Source organism: Acomys russatus, chromosome 27 (assembly GCF_903995435.1).
Source record: "Acomys russatus chromosome 27, mAcoRus1.1, whole genome shotgun sequence".
Taxonomy (NCBI): Eukaryota; Metazoa; Chordata; class Mammalia; order Rodentia; family Muridae; genus Acomys; species Acomys russatus.
In genome coordinates, this window is record NC_067163.1 from 37912423 (window position 1) to 37932145 (window position 19723).

A 19723-nucleotide genomic window follows, 5' to 3' on the forward strand; every position below is an offset into this window, starting at 1 on the left:
CAGGCAGCCTCCTGGGTCAGAGTTTCCAAAGGGTATTTACTGCTACATATATTGGGAAATACGACAGAAATTTCGACCTGAGCAATTCTAAAGCTTCCGTATACCAAATGAGTCACGTGGACAGGCCCTGCGTTTGGCTCCAGGAGCCCCTTACTAAGCCTCCTCTCAGAGCTTAGCTCCAGCAGCCTTTCCTTATTGGGGTATTTCTGTTTAGCGGGCTTTTATGGCTCATAGGCACAAACACAATAAAGTAATTTCTCCTCCTTATAGCCCCAAAATAGTCACAAAAGTTGCCAATGCATTACCTTTAAAGCAATGATGTTTAACTTCTGCAATTTTAAGACAACTGGATGAACCCTGTTGTAGCATAGCAATGAACTATGAACATCACGTTATTAAATATCACCATTACAGTCTTTGGGCTACTTATGTGGTGTAACACAGGAGTTGTGCCTAAGCAGGTTATGATGTTTTAAAATTAATATGCATATCTAGCTTTGATATAAGCAGTACTGAGCCATCCAACATTTGACTTTTGATAGATTACAGAAGGTGAACAAAATGGTATAACAGTGGTCATTTTTTTTTTGCATGAAAAACTGACTCACACTAAATATGAGCAGAGCTATAGCACCTATGAAACCTGTCTTCAATAAGGAAATAACAAGCATACATCTTAAAATCTTTGTTCATATATTATACTCAGCAGCTCGAGACACACGTTAGAGTCACAGCCTCTCTTCATCTTGGCTTCATTCTCTCTCTCTCTCTCTCTCTCTCTCTCTCTCTCTTCTCCTCTCCCTCGCTCCTCTCGTCTTCGCTTCTCTCTCTCACGGGCGTGGATCCTGCTGGCACAATAAGTTTTCACAGTGAGGAGGTAGTTTACCACTGGATATGCTTGCCAGGCTACAGATTCCTGCCTCAAACAGCTGCTGCATGCAACAACTCTCCTTCACCAAAGCTAGCAAATAGCTGATTCTGGCAAGGGTAAACTCTTCTCGCTCCATCTCTCTCTCTATCTCATATCTCTCTCTCCTCTCTCTCTCCTCTCTCTCTTTTGTCCGTCTCTCCCCTTCCCTACCCCACCCCTCCCTCCTCTCTCACACCCTCCCCTCTCTCCTCTCGTCCCACTCTCCTTCCTCTCCTCTCCTCTCCTCTCCTCTCCTCTTCTCTTCTCTTTTCTCTCTCTCTCTTTCTCTCTGCAGTTTTGAGGTTTAATACAAACATTGATTTTATTAATCACCTTCCCCAACCTTGCATCTTCAGGAATTGCTCAAAGTGTTTAAACAGATCTCTGTTGCTGCTACGCTATGGGCAGTTAGAAGCCAGGCACTTTGTTACACAGTTGGGGCACCCTGGATGGTGGAGGATAGTTCCATTGCGTGACTGCAGCCATGGAGTTCTGTAATTCATGGACACAATAAAATACATTTATCAGCAGGGATTATATGTGACTAGGAAAGGAGACTCATAGAGGCTTTAATGCGTTAAAAAAAAAAAAAAAAAAAAAAGCAAGCTCCACCTACAGAATGGCATTAAACAAAGAATATATAACAGTTTGTCAACCTCTAGGTCTAATTATATTTTAAAAGGTTTTTAAAAACCCACATGCTGACAGTCTGCATATCCTTTAGTGAGAAATATCCAGCCTAAAATTTTACCACAAAAGCTAATGACCCTATTAACTCTAATTTGTTTACTCACCAGTCTGGAACAGACTCTTCCACAGGTATCTCTTTGATGTTCAAAATTAAGCTTCCTAGAGGCTTGAGAAATTAAATGCTAAAGGAGGTCAATTATACAACAGTTGCCTTAAAGACATGGATCGCCACTCCCATGTTGCTTTAAATTGACTAATTTTTTTCCCTTGGTGAACAGATGAACACAAATACAACACGATTACTCCTCAACACATGTTAAACCGTCCTCCTGATTTGCTTGGATGCGATGGATAGCATTGAATGGGTGCACCTGAGCGTGTGGGAAAGGGTTTAATTAAAGCCTGGCAAAGTTTTCAAGGCTTGTTCCTTAGGTAAAATCTGAAAGGCACACCTAAATTGAAACAGATCAAAGGAAAGGGGCATGTTTGATAATAGCGGAGAATTACTCTGTTATCACTTGCTAAGTCCCATATGGGAGGAAATTTACAACACGGGGTAGTGCGTGTGCATTGTTTCGGTTTATCCCTGTGGTTCAGGCATCAGCACTATTATGAAATAGTTGTGAAGTGGAAAAAGCATTCTGGTTATTGGAAAATAAATGAACAAGCCAATTGTAATGCAACTGCAATGTGCTAGGGGAATAGACCCTACAAAATAGGTGTGTGCGTGGAACGAGATCGTTTCTGTTAATATCTCATGTCCTGTAGCTGTTCTGTAATAATGAGGAGCAGAAGCATTTTGCAGGGTAGTGAATTGCTCTACAGTGGCAGGGTTAAGTCTTGTACTTGCTTTTCATTAGTGACAAGATACTGGTGTGTGTGTGTGTGTGTGAGTGAGAGAGAGAGAGAGAGAGAGAGAGAGAGAGAGAGAGAGAGAGAGAGAGAGAGAGAGAGAGAGAGAGAGAGAGAGAGAGAGAGCATGCGCACGTACAGGCGCACGTGCATGTACACACATGCAAACACTAGAGATTTTCTGGTGTCTTTCCCAATCGCTCTCTACCTTATCTTTGCCTTTTCTTTATGTGTACATGTCTGCATCTTTACCTGTGTATATCTGTGTATGTTTATGTTGCATGGCTGCTTAACATGAGTGTGAGAGACCAACTTGGGTGTTTTGGAAGGGCAGGAAGAACTCATGACCACTGAACTATCTCTGTAATTCCACTATGGTATTTTGTTGAGACAAGGTCTCTCATTGAACCTGAAGTTTGCTGCTTCAGCTCAAGTAATGCTTCAGTGTAATCCCAGGATCTGCCTGGTCCCTTCCTGTACCCAATGCCATGGTTCCAGGCACAGAGAGACACAACTGCCCTTTATGAGGATGCTAGTAATCAGAATCCAGGACCTCGTGCTTGCACAGCAAGGGCCTTTACTCACTGAGCCATCTCCCTAGCCCCTTTATTTGAATTTCAATGATTACTAGTTCAGGAAAAAAGTATTGGACATATATTTTAGGGACTGGAGATCCAATATAGTGGAATTGCTAATAGATGAATTTTTAAAAATGGTGCCAGAGATGGAGAGATAGCGCAGTGGTTACTGACTTCACTTCTTAGGAAACCTAGTCTTGATTCCTAGAATCCAATAGACAGTCTACAACTGTCTGTAACTGCAGCCCCAGTTTTTTTTTTTTGAGACAAGGTCTCTCACTGAACCTGAAGTTTGCTGCTTCAGCTCAAGTAATGCTTCAGTGAAATCCCAGGATCTGCCTGGTCCCTTCCTGTTTTGTTTTGTTTTGATTTGATGTGATGTCCTCTTGAGAGCTCTGTGGGCACCAGACATACATTTGGTGTACAAACATGCAAAATATGCAAACATTAAATTTGTTTAAATGTCTCTGTTTTAAAGAAACAGTTGAATTGGCCTAACCATTTGCTCCTAGAACAGTTTCATCCTGCTCTCTAGGCCTTACTGCCCTTCATCAAGATCTCTGTTTTCATCATTCTGTACTTTCGCTTGTTTTCATCCAGTTTCTAGTCCCAAGAATATAACTGTTTCTCCCTGACCGCAGAACACATTGCCTTTTACAGCCAGAGGCCAAGCAAAAGATTCTGAGGGTGCTTTGTTTACAATTAGTGAATGAATGGAGCTCCACTAATTGAGGCAGCCTTAGGCAGAACAGTCTCTTTCGACAGTGGGAAACCTTCAAAGCAGAGACATAGATTCACCAAGGTGCTGAGAATATGGGTCCACTCAGCCCTCAGCTCCAAACTGGATACCTAAGGCATCCATTCTGAAGCCCAAGGAACACGTTGGAAGAAGGAGCTGAGATACTGCCAGAGGTAAAGGATACAGATTAGTGTGGAATGCCATCTTCTGGAGGCAAATGTCCATTTCTATCCTGGATGTACAGCACCTACGACCAATGTGCATGAGACCTGCACAAAAATGTTGCTTATTTGGTCACTGCACTTTGCATCCATGATACACTAGTATGGACACCACTGATTTCCCAGAGTTCCAGGAGACCATATGACTCCAAACAACTCCTTGATGCATTCCCAACCTGTCACCCTCTTGTTTCTTCTCCACCAATATAATCTAGACTCACTGTCACCCACCAGTCCAGAGTTGCTCATGTCACCTTGCATTATACTGCATTGAAGGCCTCCCATGGAAAGACATGAAATTTCATTATTTTGTTTATTATCTATCAAAAGGGGAAATAAGATATTCTGATTTATTATCATATTTATTAGCCATCTACCACCGTGTCCTTAGCATTTGTTCCTTTTAAAAGAATGGAATATTTTAAAGTATATCCTGCAGAAATTGATTCATGCATTATGCTTTAATTTTTATCTGTACTAGATAAGTTCTTTATAAATCCACAGTGATACTGTTATTCTTAGTAAATAAGCAGGGGCTTACTCAGCATCCACTCGTATTTAAATTTTTGTTGAAAAATAGCTTTTTACTATGGGTGTCTTTGATTGCTTGTTTTTAATTGGTCTCTCAAGTGTTTTAAGAAATCTGGACTTTTCCTACCTACCTTCTTTGCTGTGCTTCTTATTTTACTTTGCTGCCTACTGAGGATAATGGCAGGACATATGTTGTTGTGTATTCATGCTCAAAAAGCAAGGTCTCCATTTTGATGATCTATTGATACATTTCTAAGCTGGATCTTCTAAAACATAGTATAAATCCCAAATTAACTCACAGGTTGAAAATATAAGATGTGAAAATGGGTGGGAAGCTGGTTGGGAAGAAGAGAAAGGTCAGCAGAAATGGAAAGGGATGAGAGAAGTGTGGATGCACATGATCATAGCATTTACAAGGAGGAACTATCAAAATGAATGAAACTAGAGACATAAGTGTATAGGAAATCAGTACTGGTTGAGTATAGGCATTCTTGAATTGGGGCAGAGAGACATGAATCTCCACTGTCACTTAGATTTGGTACTTGTCTTTTTTTTTTTTTTTAAATCTACGAAATAGAACTAAGTGTAATAAGTATCAAATTAAAGGTTTAATGAAGCAGTATACATACAATGATGAGGATATTACATGAAATTTCAGTATACATTCGCACATATCATTAGTCCAATGAGTGGGGTAAGCAAATAGCTGTTCAGCTTGTGTCCTTGTTCCCACGTGTACCTGGTTTGGGGTCTGCTTTGATTGCAGGCAGTACAGCTTAAATCCATTTGGATACTGAGACAAAACCAAGAAGTTCTCAGTCTTGCTCTCTGTTCTTATAATTGTCTGGGATGTTGTATTGATGTTTTTGCACTAGTTGTAATTTCAAAAGCATTAAAATATTAATTTTGCTATCTTCCTTCACTATGTGTACCCATTAAGCTTGGAAGGGGAACTGAGTACATAATTCTACACCTAGCCATGATTTCATTAGCAATTGTTAGTCTGCTGAAAGAAGAAAAGACACTTTTTTTGTTTTCTGTTTTTTGAGACAGGGTTTCTCTATGTAGCCTTGGCTGTCCTAGACTTGCTGTGTCCACCAGGCTGGCCTCGAACTCATAAAGATGTGCCTGTCTTCTGAGTGCTGGGATTAAAGGCGTGTGCCACTATGCCTGGCTCACTTTTTTCCTAAGAAGTAGCCCTTAATAAGTCAATCACACTTAAATGACATAACACACATCCAGGAAAGGACACAGTTTGAGTATGTGAGGAAGAGGAAGAAAATCTGGGAAGATTTGGAGTGGTGTGGGCTGTGTGGGGTGTGTGGGGTGTGTGTGTGTGTGTGTGTGTGTGTGTGTGTGTGTGTGTGTGTGTGTGTAAATATGATCAAAACAGGTTGTAGGAAGCTCTCAGAGAGCTAATTTCAAAAAGAAAATAAACTTCAAATTATGGTGTCCTTTGCTATGGATGCCTTTTAGTTTTGTGAGGTCCCGTTTATTAAATTGTTCATCTCTGTGCCTATATTAACAGTGTCCTGTTCAGAAAGTCTTTTTTTGTACCAATGAGCTCGAGGTTCTTTCTTCCCCCCCCGCCCAAACCCGCTCTCTCCTATCAGATTTGGTGTATCTGGTGGTGTATCTGGTTTCTGTTGAGTTCCTTGATCCACTTGGAGTTGAGTTTGTGCAGAGTGGTAAGTCTGGATCTATTTGGAATCTTCTACACGCAGCCATCCAGTTTGACAAGCACCATCTCCTGAAGATGCTGTTCCCCCCAGCCCCAGGGTTGGGTTCTTTATATAAAACAAATCAGGTGTCCATAAATGTGTAGACTTATGTCAGGGTCTTCCATTTGATCCCATTGATTGACATGTCTGCTTTATGTCAATACCTTGCTGTTCTTATTACTATAGCTTCATAGTACAACTTAACTTAGGCTGTCCATTTCTTAGTCAGTATTTTTTTAACTATCCTGGGTGGTTTTCACTTCCATAGAAGATGAAAAGATCTGTGAAGAATTGTGTTGGCATTTTGATGGGGATTGCAATGAATCTGTAGATTGCTTTTGGTAGGATATTTTTACTATGTTAATTCATAACCATCTTTGTACCCTCTGATATCTTCTTCAGTTTATTTCTTCAATGACTTGAATTTTTATCATAAAATCTTTCACTTACTTGGTTGGAGTTACTAAAGGCTATTTTTGAAAGGTATTGTTTCCATGACTTCTTTCTTATTCTATTTGCCGTTTGTGTATAGGAGGGCTATTGATTTTTGTAAGTTAATTTTCTGTCCAGCTAACTCTCTGAAGTTTTTATCAGCTGTAAGAGTTCCCTGGTGGAATTTTTTTAGGTTCACTTATGTATTCTGTCATAACATCTGAAAATAAAGATAGTTTTACTTTTTCCCTTTTTATTTGTATTCATTTTTATTCTCCTATAGTTGTCTTATTGGTCTAGCTAAGACTTTAATTACTATATTGAATAAGCATGGTGAGAATGCACAACCTTGTATTACTTCTCATTTTGGTGGAAATGTTTTGAATTTCTCTCCATTTAGATTGATATTGGCTGAGGGCTTGCTGTACATCACCTTTATTATGTTGAGGTATAGTTTTTATATGACTAATCTTTCTAGTACTTTTATCATGAAGGGGTCAATGTTGGCTTTATTTCCATCTTATTAGATAATCCTGTGGGTTTTGTCTTTTAGGCTTTATATGGTGGGTTGCAGTTATTGATTTATGTATGTTGAATCATCCATGCACCTCTGAAACCTACTTGATCATGGTGAATTATCTTTTGATATTTTCTTGGATTTATTTTGCAAGTATTTTATTGAGAATTTTTGCATCTTTGCTCGTAGGGAAATTGTTCTGTAATTCTCTTTGTTAGGTCTTTATGCAGAATGGGTATGGGAAGAGATTTTTGCCAACTACACATCTGATTGAGGGCTAGTATCCAAAATATATAAAGAACTCAAAAAAACTAGACATTGAAAAACAAATAATCCAATTGAAAATGGGGTTCAGGATAAAATAGAAAATTCTCAAAGAAGGAAACTCAAGTGGCAGAGAAACACTTAAAGAAACGTCCGACATCTTTAGTCACAAGGGGAATACAAATCACAACTACCTTGAGATTTTATCTCACCCTTGACAGATCAATAAGCCAAATGACAGCTCATGCTAGTAAGGATGAGGAGTAAGGGGACCACTCATTCCTGGTGGGCGTGCAAACCTGTAAAGTCACTATGGAAATCAGTGTGGAGATTCCTCAGGAAGATAGGAATTGATTTACCTCAAGATCCAGGTATACTACTTTTGCCCACATATCCAAAGGGTATTTCATCCTTCCACAGGGACACTAGCTTTATAATGTTCATTGCTGTCCTCTCTTATAATAGCCATGAACTGGAAATGGCCTAGATGCCCCTCAACAGATAAATGGATACAGAAAATGTGGTATGTGTTGGCACAATGGGATATTACTTCACCATTAAAACAAAAAGTGAAATCATGAAATTCACAGGTAAATTGGTGGAACTAGGGAAAAAACTTCCTGAGTAAGGTAACCAGACCTAGAAAGACAAATACGGTATTTATTTATTTATTTGTGAATATTGGCTGCTAAGTCAAAGATAAGCAAGCTACAGTCTATAGAACCATGGGGACAGGGTACAGAATAAGGAAGGGACTAGAGAGTGACACATAAATCTCTCTTGGAAAAGAAACTAAAATAGATAGTTATGGATGGATGATGGAACTGGAATAGGAGGATCCAGTAGGAAGGGGGAGGAAGAGACTATGTGGAGAGACAGCTAAAATTAAGGGCCATTTGAGTTGGTAATATGAAAACCCAATCCAGTAGATGCTTCCTAAAACACATACATATGTGAAGATTATCTAAATGAAATCTCTAGATAATGGCAGAGACACACCACAACTGGACATCTTTTGTCATTAAATGAAATTTTCAGCAATGGAACTGGGTTATATATCATTGAGTTGTTGGCCAGAGGGACAATGTGAAGCCCCAAATAAGTGTGACCGCGGGGATCCCCAAACAACCCAGGTAGTTGTCAAGAATATAGGTTTTTCTCCACAAACTGAGGGTAAAGCCATTGGTGAAGACAACAACTGCACAACTGATTGAACATGAAAAAGTCAAGATAGTACCTACATAGAGCCTTCACTCATATGTGGTAGCATCTTTAGAAAAGCAATGTACTCGTCATACTACCAAAGGAGAAATTATATATATTATATATATATATATATATATATATATATACACACACACACACACACACATATACCAATTCAGTCACAAAACCTTAGATAGACAATAATGTCCTGCCTGCAAGATACACTAGTGTAATGGTGGCACAAAGCGTGTGGCAATAACCAAGCAGTATCTGATTGATTTAAGTCCCACACTGTGAGATGGAACCCATTACTGACATTTCTCGGTGACTAAGAACCTGACACTAGATAGCCCAAGGACCTTGGGTAAAACCAAGTAGCAATAAAATGACTCCAAATAACATTCTGCTATTCTCATAGATGAATTCCTTGCTCGGCCATTATCAGAGATGCTTCCTCATGCAGCATTTGGGAGCAAATACAGAGGCCCACAGAGAGTGAGAGACTTTGTAACACTCAGTTCTAAAGGGATATCTCCATCAAATCCCTCCTCTCATGGCTCAGGAAACCCTGTGAAGAGGAGGAAAGAGTTCAAGAGCCAGAGGGACTAAAGAACACAAAGAAAACAAAGTAATCTAAATTAAGAGAATGGATACACATGTGAACTTACAGAGACCCGAGGGAGCATGTAGAGGTCTGCACAGACTGGGACCCTAAAGCTGAAAACAAAAGTAGTTATACTCCCTCATCCCTAACCCTGAAGCTATCTCCAGTTGATAACAACTTGCCAATGAAAATTTAGTTTCCTCCAAGGAAGTTTCAGTGGGGAAACAGACTACTCTTCTGGGTAGGCTATATGCCCAGAAGCACATGGTCAACAGAAAACAAACTCAACAGCATCTTTGGAGGTTCTGTGTCTCATAATGTCATGCCAGATATATCTTAATTATGTTTATTAATTATGTCTTTTTATTTTACATAAATATTTTTATTTCTTCTTATCCTAAAGGTGCTTTGAGTGTATTTTATGGCTTTTATTGTAGCACCGTATGGAATTCCTGAGTGTGCAAATAAGTGGGTCTTTGTTCCTTGTCCATTCTCTAGGAATATTTTTCTTCTATTTGTTTGTTGTATCTAATTTTAGTGTATGAGGTTTTGCTTTATTATTATCCCTTAGAATCTTGTTTTTTTTTTTAAATAAGAGACAGAAAGGGATAATCTGGGTGGAGGATAAGTGGAGAGCAACTGGGAGGTGTAGAGGGGGGTATAAGCTATAATCAGAATATATTATGTGAGAAAAATATTGATTTTTAATAAGAGGGGCAAAGAAATAAATGTATAACATCTGCTTAATTCGTTTCTATACTACTTGGATAACATTAGCCATCAGTAATGTAAATTTTAAGATGAAAACATTTGTCATTCTTCTGCTCATATTATTTCCACTGTGTATATATGGCCATGTATCAATCAATATCATTACTCTTTCATGGACATTTTAATAAAGTTCAGACAAATGTGAAGCTTTAAAAAGAGAAACAAACAAACAAACATTAGAAAAAGGAATCACACACTTGATGCCCTCATCGTGAACGCAATAGTGCTACAACAATGGGTTTCCTCAGAACTGAGCATCAAGGGTTGGTCTTCAAAAGCCTCCCATGGGCTGAGATTCTGAAGCACTGTCAGTGTCTTCTCTTTTGCAAACTCTGATTGCTTGTTTCATATTGCAACCCAGTGACCATTGCTCATGCTGGATCGGCAGCACCCCTGCTGGTATACTTGGGGGCTATATTTGTATTATGGTTCTAACAATTTGTACAAATCTTCCAGCTGATGAGGAAAATTATGTTCTGGTAAACTATTTTTATACCAGCTTTGTTTTAAAGGAAAGTGAAAAAAAAAATGAAGCATCACACGTTGTCCCATGAAGAGGGATATGCATAAGGTGAAAAAAATTCCATGCGTGTTTAACAATAACTGAATGTGTTTCATGACCTGGGGTGGATGGTCCCCTCACTGAAAGTTAGTGGTGGGCTTGTGAGTGGTTGCACGTACGGGACATTTAAGAGTTGTAGATCCTAGGAAATGGCTACTGGTCCAAGAAAATAAGAAGTAGAATTCATAGCCAGATCTTGTTAAAACCTTGCTGTTTCCCTATGAAGACTTGGCTCTTTTTTTTGGGGGGGGGTGGTATTTGGTTTAGGGATCAGTGTGAAGACACAGATTTGAGGTTGTCACATCTTAGGCTAGCGGTTTCCAAAGAAACATTTTATCTTCCTTTCTTCCAGGGCTTGCCTGAAGTAAACTTGCTAGAACACTCCTGTGCATTTTATTATCTTAGGTCATGCAGTGGAATTACATTTATTCTTATTATTTGAGGCCTTTGAAGTTTGGTGTTTACATATATATTTACATGCAGTGAGAAAATGGATGCAATAAGCACACACAACTTTCAAACATTGATCTTGTCTTAACTTTTACCTGAGTATTTAAGTAGCATGAACGGAGAAGTTGAGTCAAACTCTGAGAGGTTCCAGTTAATTCTATAAGAAAATACTGGCTCAGTTGTAGCTCCTCTGCTCTGTGAGAATAATACCTATAATCTACATAAATTTATATTTACAATAAGAATTACATATAGAAATAGACTATAGTTCATGTAGGCTTTGTCTGCCTGTGAATATTCATACACTCCTATTAAAAATGATGGGTGAGGGGAGCCATCCATATTTAAGAATTTAGCAGTTTACTATGCTTTGGAACCACAGGATAAGTGACATTAAATGCTATAAATAATGCCTTGGTGTGTTTTACATGAATGTCTAGGATGGTGGTTTTCCACCTTCCTAATGCTATGACCTTTTAATACAGTTCTCCATGCTGTGGTGACCCTCACCTTAAAGTTATATTTCATGCTACTCCGTAACTGTCATTTTGCTACTGTTATGATGCATAACATAAATATTTTTGAAGATAGAGGCTTGCCGAAGGAATGCAAGCCATAGGCTGAGAACATCTGGTCTGTGGTATAAACCTTTTTGTAGCTGCGGTCCTCTTTTAAAGTCATAAGTTTCACGTACATGGAGGGAAATACTGTTTCATAAGAAATTTATTGCACTCTAATATATGTGCCCGTTTGTTTCCTAACTCTTCTGCTGCCCCCGGAAAAAAAAAAAAAAACCAATTATTGTCTCAAAAAGAAAGCATCGGCACTTAATTAGTATATTTCTACAGCTGCTCCTTAATAAATCAAGATGATAAATATATGTCTAATACACATTCTGGCCTCTTTCTAATCTAAATGGGTCTAGACTTGTGTACCTGATGCGTTGCATAGGAACCGGAGGGCAAATTAGCACTGTGATGGAACAGTAAGATGTACTTCAGTATTTATTATTTATGTTTGGTTGTTTCCTATAAAAACACTTTTAAGTGCCATAGAGAAGCCGGTTCATAGGCTTTGCTGCAGAGAACTGCTCTGAAGTAAAGGAGGCTGGGTAATACATGGGAAGGTGAATAAAGTTAAATTTAGAAGTCTGTAAGCCCTGAGCCCTTCAAAAAAGACACAAGCTTTTATATTTAAATGTAAAGGAGAAAACCACAGCGCCAAAGCATTTTATTCCAGATTCTAGTTTAAGATATGTCTTCTACATAGACTGACAGTCTAAGTAAATGGTAATGAAGGTAGTCAGGAAACATGAACTGTTTCAAATTTTTACTGTCCAGCAGACCAAAGCACGGGCTTTTAAAATTCACTGAGAGCTTTCTGCTTCCCCAAACAAGCTAAACTCGCCTGATCCTGATTTTCAAGCAACAAGTTACTCTCTCATATGTACGACAGTGCTCTTCCTAGAGGTTGCTTTTCTTTCTTCTCATATGAATTATTTTGTATGTGTGGAGAGTGCATCCATGAGGGTCAGAGGACACCTAGTGAAGTCTATTCTCTTAGGAGTTGGGGAACGACCTCAGGCTCGAGTGTGGTGGCAAGCATCCCCTCCTACTAACCTGTCTCAAGGACCAGTTTTTTTCTTTCTTAAACACTTAGAAAACAAGCCCTAAGAAGTACACAGTCATTGGCCCTTAGCTTTCTGTCTCAGACTGCGTTTTTGCTGTTGCTCTTTGTCTCTTCTTATGGCATTATATTTTAAATATGTTAATAAAGAAATTTATTTGTCTTTAATATATTTGCTTATTTATAAAAATATTGATTTGAATCTACTATTATAAAATACTGTTTTTTGTTTATTTGTTTGGAGACTCTAAGACAGACAAATCCAAGAGCTATGAGTGCTATACAGAGAGAACAGAAATCTCTGACTGAATTTTTTTTTCACATTAATTTTAATACTTAATGACTTGAATTTGACTTTACGTTTTCTAAATACTACATCTTCCTTCCTTCATTTAATATTTATTTATTTATGTGTATAAGTATTTTACAATCATGTATTTCCATGAACTGCATTCATCCAATGTTTATGAAGGGCAACACATTTCTTGTAACTGGAGTTATAGACCATTGTAAGCTATGATATGGATTGCTGGGCATGGACCCCGGGTCCTCTGGAACAGCAGCAAGTGCTCTTAAAGGCTGAGCCTTCCCTCCAGCTCCTACACAAACATTTAAAAGATGTAGACAATTTGAAAATATTTTCTGTTGTGAAAACCAATGCCCAGTAACTGTGATCTTTTTTCTTCGGGTATCTTTTGAGCTCTGTGACACTACCATGCCACCATTTGCGCTCCATGTAACAAGCGGTGTCCTCACACCCATGCGAAGCATTTGTGCCATCACTGAACTCACACAAAGGAGCTGGCGCTACACTCTAAAGAGTGAAATTGAATGTTGATGTAGATAAAGCTTGAAGGGAGGAAAGTGAGCATTTAATTAGGGGTGTGCTGGCATCTGTTCTCCGGCACTCTGTTTTCGCTTTATTTTACTATCTAACTGATGTTCTACCCTACTGAAATAAATTATAGAGTTAGCAAAGATCCCACATTTCCTTTCGCACTCCTGATTTTAGGAGAGGCCTCAGTCTGGGTTTTTTTTTTTATATGCTGCGTAACAAGCTATATGGTTTCATCCACTCTTGGCCGCCTTGTGACGCTTTTTCCCAAGTATCCCTATCTTTGGGCACTTCTGTAAGGCCCCATCTTTTGTGTGCAGAGTTTCTACTATGAGTGCCATAATTGCAGTAGGGACTGTAGAGCAACACCGATGCCAAGTTCTGCTTTGTCCCTGCAGATACTCAATTGTTACATAACTACGGCCGCCCGCTGGGTGCCAACCGTCTACAGGAAGGGCAGTTCTGTGGATACATGAACAGCAGTGGTCATTCCCTGAACATAGAGGCTGCCACGCTTCTTGTGAGTGCCTAGGGGTGACAGTCTTTGGAAGGAAGCACCCCGTGTCATCACAAGGAAATCCCAAAGCCCTACATTAAAAATTTGCTCCATCATTTTAGGAGAAGCAAGATACACACCTTTCAAATCGTCCATCCACCCTCGGCAGAAGTAGAAGCCTATCTCAGTTAACTTAACCACTTACTCACTAAACAACTTCACTGATCAGTCTTGACCTCTGGCGGGGGGGGTGGGGGGTGGGGGGGGACTGAATTGCCTAGGGATAACGTTTTTTTTTTTTTTTCCCAAGTCTCCAAAATTATATTGCAGTTCACGCCTCCACTAAAAGTATACAAGTGACATCTTGCAGGTGCCCCTTCTTTTCTCTCATGTTTTTGGATTAACTCCTTTGTTTTGTTTGGTTGTTTGTGTTTGGTTTGGTTTGTTTTCATCTTGCAAACAAGCCTTTCCCAAGAGAGATTACTGAACCAAACATGAGAAGGTGATAAAGGAAAAGCCAAATGCCTGTGTATGGGGGCGTGGTTTTTTTTTTTTTTTTTTGTGAGTATTTCACTTTAATTTCTTTTTTATTTTTAATCCTGGGGGGAAAAAAAGAAGTTTGAAATAAGCTTCATCATCACCCTTGATGTCACAAGTGCTTTTGGATTCACTGAAAAGAAGAGATTAAGAGAAAGCCATGAAAGAGCAAGTCAGAGTTTGACCTCCCTAACATCACCGGGACAAGTTGAAAATAGAGCAAACTGTATTCAGTGTGGTGAAAGTGGGGCAAAATAGTGTCCGACCGTACTTGGTATTTTTAACGTTTACCCTCAGGAAAATTAGCAACCTTACGCAATTTGTAATCTCGCCCTTTCTACCTGGTGGCCGTTTCAGTTTGAGTCCTAAAGTGTTTGCACACAGATAGCCCCTGCACACAAGGGATCAGTGAAGCCATAAACAGCAGAGTAAACAGCTAAGAATTTAAATAAATAATTCATTTCTCTCCCTAGTATCCTCCCATCGGTCAACCTTAAAATACTGCTTGTACGGCGTAATACCCACTTCAATCGCGTCAGCTGCTGATCATTAATTGCTTCAGAAAAAGACAATATTTTCTCCATCCTCTTTGGAGTTCCAGTGTGAATGGCAAAGCCAAAGAGAGTGAAACTGAGTGAAACATGAAAAGCTTGATTTGTTAGGACCCCTGCTGTGTGCAAAGAGATCAAAGCTCAGAGGGAGGCTGTAAAACAGCCGAATGCACAGCGCTGAAACATGGCCTGTGGCAGCTGCTCTGGGCACCGGCTCACAACCCAGGTGTACCTCCAATTCCACTCTGGCAGCTGAATCTGGGGAGCCGGTTACCTCTCCTTCCTTCATTATTTCTAAGACAGTCACGGAGGAGATGCGGGCTCCATCCATCACAATGCACAAATTCACAGTGCGCAGATTCCGCACAGGCCTAATTAAAGCTTTTCCTTTCATTTGTGGAGATAATTAGACTTTCATCTCACCAGGAAGCTTCAGAAAGATCTATTTCTTTCTTCAATAAAAGCTACATCAAACAAAAGCAGATTTTAATCGCCTTTTCTTTGGGGCATGAGTCAATAATGAAAGATGTCATGGGTAACAAAAAATTGTGTGTGGAAGAAAAAAAAAAAAAAGAGGCAAAAAAAAAAAAAAAAAAAAACCCGCCTAAGCAATGTTCTTTAATTAACATCATGTTTGCAAACACCATTAATTTCTCTCATTAAAATGATTTTTATCTGCAACTGATTGTTGATAAAACAATCGATTTGAGCATCTCATCTGTTTCAGCGCTATGCAAGCGCCCATCTGCTCTGCTGTAAAGCAGTAATCATGCAGGCTGTTAAGCAACATGTGAGAACAATAAAAAAAAAATGCATGCATGTGTGTCAGGGATTTGTGAGGTTGACTGCGGGGCTAGGGCCACCTTTTCCACAGGACATGTATAAAAAATGACTTGGTGTCAAACTAGAGGACAAAATGTCAGAAAGATCAGAAGTGCATAAATAAAAACGTAAATTGATATGTGCAAGCAGAAGAGGCTCCATCTGTGTTTAGGAATCATTTTGTAAACAGATTCCAAAAAGGAAGGCAGGGACTTTAGATGCATTGAACAGGGTGTCATTGGCTGCGGTGATGTAATTTTAGATGACACACGTGTGACTTGTCTCTTGTTTAAGACACTTGAAGGGTTTTCAAAAGGAACACTCTCCTCCTGAATGTTATTTTGTGAAGTGTTGATTCTGGATTTTTCTGCTCCCAACTTTAGCCTTGTGAGAAGAAACACTTTGGGGGGACGTGAAATCAGTTGTGGGATCACGCTTTTAGGGGACAGAGGGCAAGTGGCTGCCACAAAAGTATACAGCTTGCTTGTAAATATCTGGTCTTGACCAGATGCTACAGGACGGAGAAAGGCCAGCAAAATATATGTGGGCACAGGGAGAAATAATTCTCTTCAAGGGAAAGGAGTTGGCTTTCGGAAGAGACAAACACAATATTGCCCAAGTCCAGACCTCGTTACTATGAGCCTATGGAATGAGGGCCTACTACGATTACTGGAATTTAAGTAACTGCATTGAAGTCCACACTGAGCTGAGATGCAATGATTGCTAAGGTTCTAAGAACGAAAGACACCTTCCTTCGGTGGATTCAGGATTCTTCCTTTCTGACTTGCAACCTTAGGTGGTCAACCTGTGGTTCAGAGATGGAGTTTGAGTTGGGGCTTCCCTGGAAACATTGTTGACCCTGATCTCTGACCTCATGATAAATACACAGGCCTGCAGGAATCCTTCAGATTCTGTCCATTCCTTCCAAATATATTTCAGGACATAAGTTTACCATGTAAGTTACAGTAGGCAGAAACAGACATTCTATCCCAGACATGAGATGAAAAGGGCTGACCATGCATGTCGTTGAGGAAACAATGTTAAAGATTTTTAAATGTAGTTTTCTTTCCTAGGAACAAATTATTTCTAATATATATTTGGGCTTTTGAGACAGGAGCTTTTGAATGTAGCCCTAGATCTTCTGGAACTTCCTATCTAGATCAGGCTGGACTCAAATTCACGGAAGTTGACTTGTGTCTGCCTCCTGAGATCTGGGATTCAAATTGCCACCATGGTGAGTGAAAATAGTTTTAGGTTAATTTTATTTTAAAGTTCTAGCCCAAGAAATCCCTAAATTTAATGGTAACTGGAGAGGTCAAAATTCTCAGGAGGAAAACTATCCTTCTTTGATGATGTCAGTAATTTATTATCGGTTCATCATTTTTGTATTTTTGTTAGTCTCTGACCTCTTGAATGCATGTATTATACATGCTTTACTGATAACAGAATATTATCTTTATAATGTCAATCCAAGTAGTTAAAAATATAAAAAGTTCTCTTATTAATTTAACAATAATTTGTTCCCATGATTGGAAACATTTGTTTGACTTAATATATAATTTACAAATAAAAAACATCATTTTAGTGTCTCATAAATTAAGATAGATGAGTGAAGATATCCATTTGATACTTTTAGGGTAAAAAAAGTCTATTTTTGGAAGACAGTCTCACAATATCTGACATTTGAAAGCAAGTTTAGATATACAGAAAAATCAAGTTGGAAAATTTGGTAGTATCGCTATTGAATTTCTCAACTTTGTAAAAATCCCTTGGTTTAAGATCAATAAATTTAGATAGTGTATTTTTTGAAACCTTTTCTCAGTAAGAAAAAAAATAGGCACCTTTCTCATGTAGCCTCTTCTGTTAAGTGCTATAACGTTCAGTAGAAATGAACACATAGGTTGAGTTTCACTGCTATTTGCTGAACAGACAATATTCTGTGAGGTACCCCTCCCCAACTAACTTTATCTTTCAAGGTTTACCCTATGGAAAATAACAGCTTTTTGTAAATATAAATAAATAAATAAAATGTTTGGACAAAAATTAAGCTCAATCCTTGTGCAATTGAAGGCGCCAGGAACGGTTATTATTTACTGTTGGGTGCCGAAGTCTCAACTAAAAACAAATAAAATAAAAACCAATCTTTTCAATTATCTACTCAGGAAACACAACCACACCTGCTGCCTGCTAAAGCTCCCAGCATTTCAACAATCTCTTCCTGTTGGAAGAGCTAACAGTGCCATTTCCAACGAGCGTGCCGTCCATTAGCCCGCAGATGAGAAGCGCTGAAAAGTGGTGCTCACACTCCCAGGAGACAGGGCTCCTCACAGCACACCTGATATGGAGCCAAGCAAATTGGTGTCTTGAGGTCATTTCAGAAATCAGATTATGTGCATGACAACACAAGGCACCGCTGCTGTGCCATCTGCCTGGTCCACACCTGGCACATTTAACCCCAAATGCTTTTTTTTTTTTTTTTCCCAGAGCCGAGAATCAGTGTGTTGTCTTCAGCCATTGTTTCAAGCTACGTCAGACAAAGATCAATTGCATGTCATCTCTTGGGCTGGCAGGGCCAAGTAAACATATTTATGATTTTATTAGGGATTAATATGATTTAGGAAAACATACAACTGCTTGGTACTGTAGTATACTTCAGGGATCAACTTGATTTCTTAACTACAGGAGACAGTTGTTCAAACATACAATAATATAAGCAGCACCCTGTAAGTGGATTTTTTTTGAAGGGGAATTTAAAATGTATTTCCCATGTAAACGCCTGTGCGAAATCATTTGATGGAGGCTTTTCTCCTCCAAAGTCTGAGCTAACCCCTAATGCAAAGTAGAATTAATGTGTTCTAGATCTTGAGGTCTTATAGCAAAGAGGAGGGGGAAAAGATGGAATAACAAATGAGGAAGAGACAGAGAAAGTGGGGCAAAAGAGGTCAGGAGGAGGTCAACAGGATATCTGCTGTTTGCTATCCTAAGCAAGGAATTCAAACCAGCACTGTTGCCCACTTTTCTCTCCTCCAGACCCTTAGCTCATGAGCAAGAGCCAGCTGTCACAAGTTGTGTAAAAGAAAGGGGAACAAAGGGAGGGTGGGGTGTGCAGAAGAGACAAGAAAGCCTGTGAACTACAGCTTCTTTAGAGGTGCATCCAGCATCCCTTGCAACTGGTGAGTGGTCTGGGGTCATCTAAAAGGTGGCTGTTTCCAAATCTGGCACGGCTTTTAATCAGGATCCAATTTCATTGCACTTGACGGTGAGCGCCACAAGGACACACAGCGAAAAGAGCCTGGTTAACAGCCTCCGCCCTCCTGCCTAAGTGTAAACCAGCTTGACCCGAAGGCTGATTAAGGCACAGTGCCAACGTGGAGGCTATTTGGTCACTAAACCCTTGGATTAAACAGCAGGAAAGGTGGAAGTGCTGCTGGCACTTGGACAAGGAAAAGAAATAAGCTGCCTTCTCCAGGGCTTTGAGACATGCTCAGCAAAGGATGTCCTGTTCCAAAGAACATAGCAGAGCTTCGAGTGGAGGGCCGCTGTGTTGGGAATGGAGCTGGTGCTTTCCTGCAAGGAAGGAGTGGGCAAATTTTCAGACTTGAAATCAGGGCTGTGACATGCCTGAATGAGAGACTTTTCTGTCCCTGCTCCTATGGAAGGATCAGTGGGCAGATGCTGGCTTCAAGTGGAGAAATTTGTTTCTCTTTAACTTTTGAGCGGGTAGGTAAGTTGAGGCCCCAAGGTCAGGGTTCTGAGGAGCTCCATGGAGGAAAGCAAACCCTGACGCATGCTTACCCCATGATGTGCA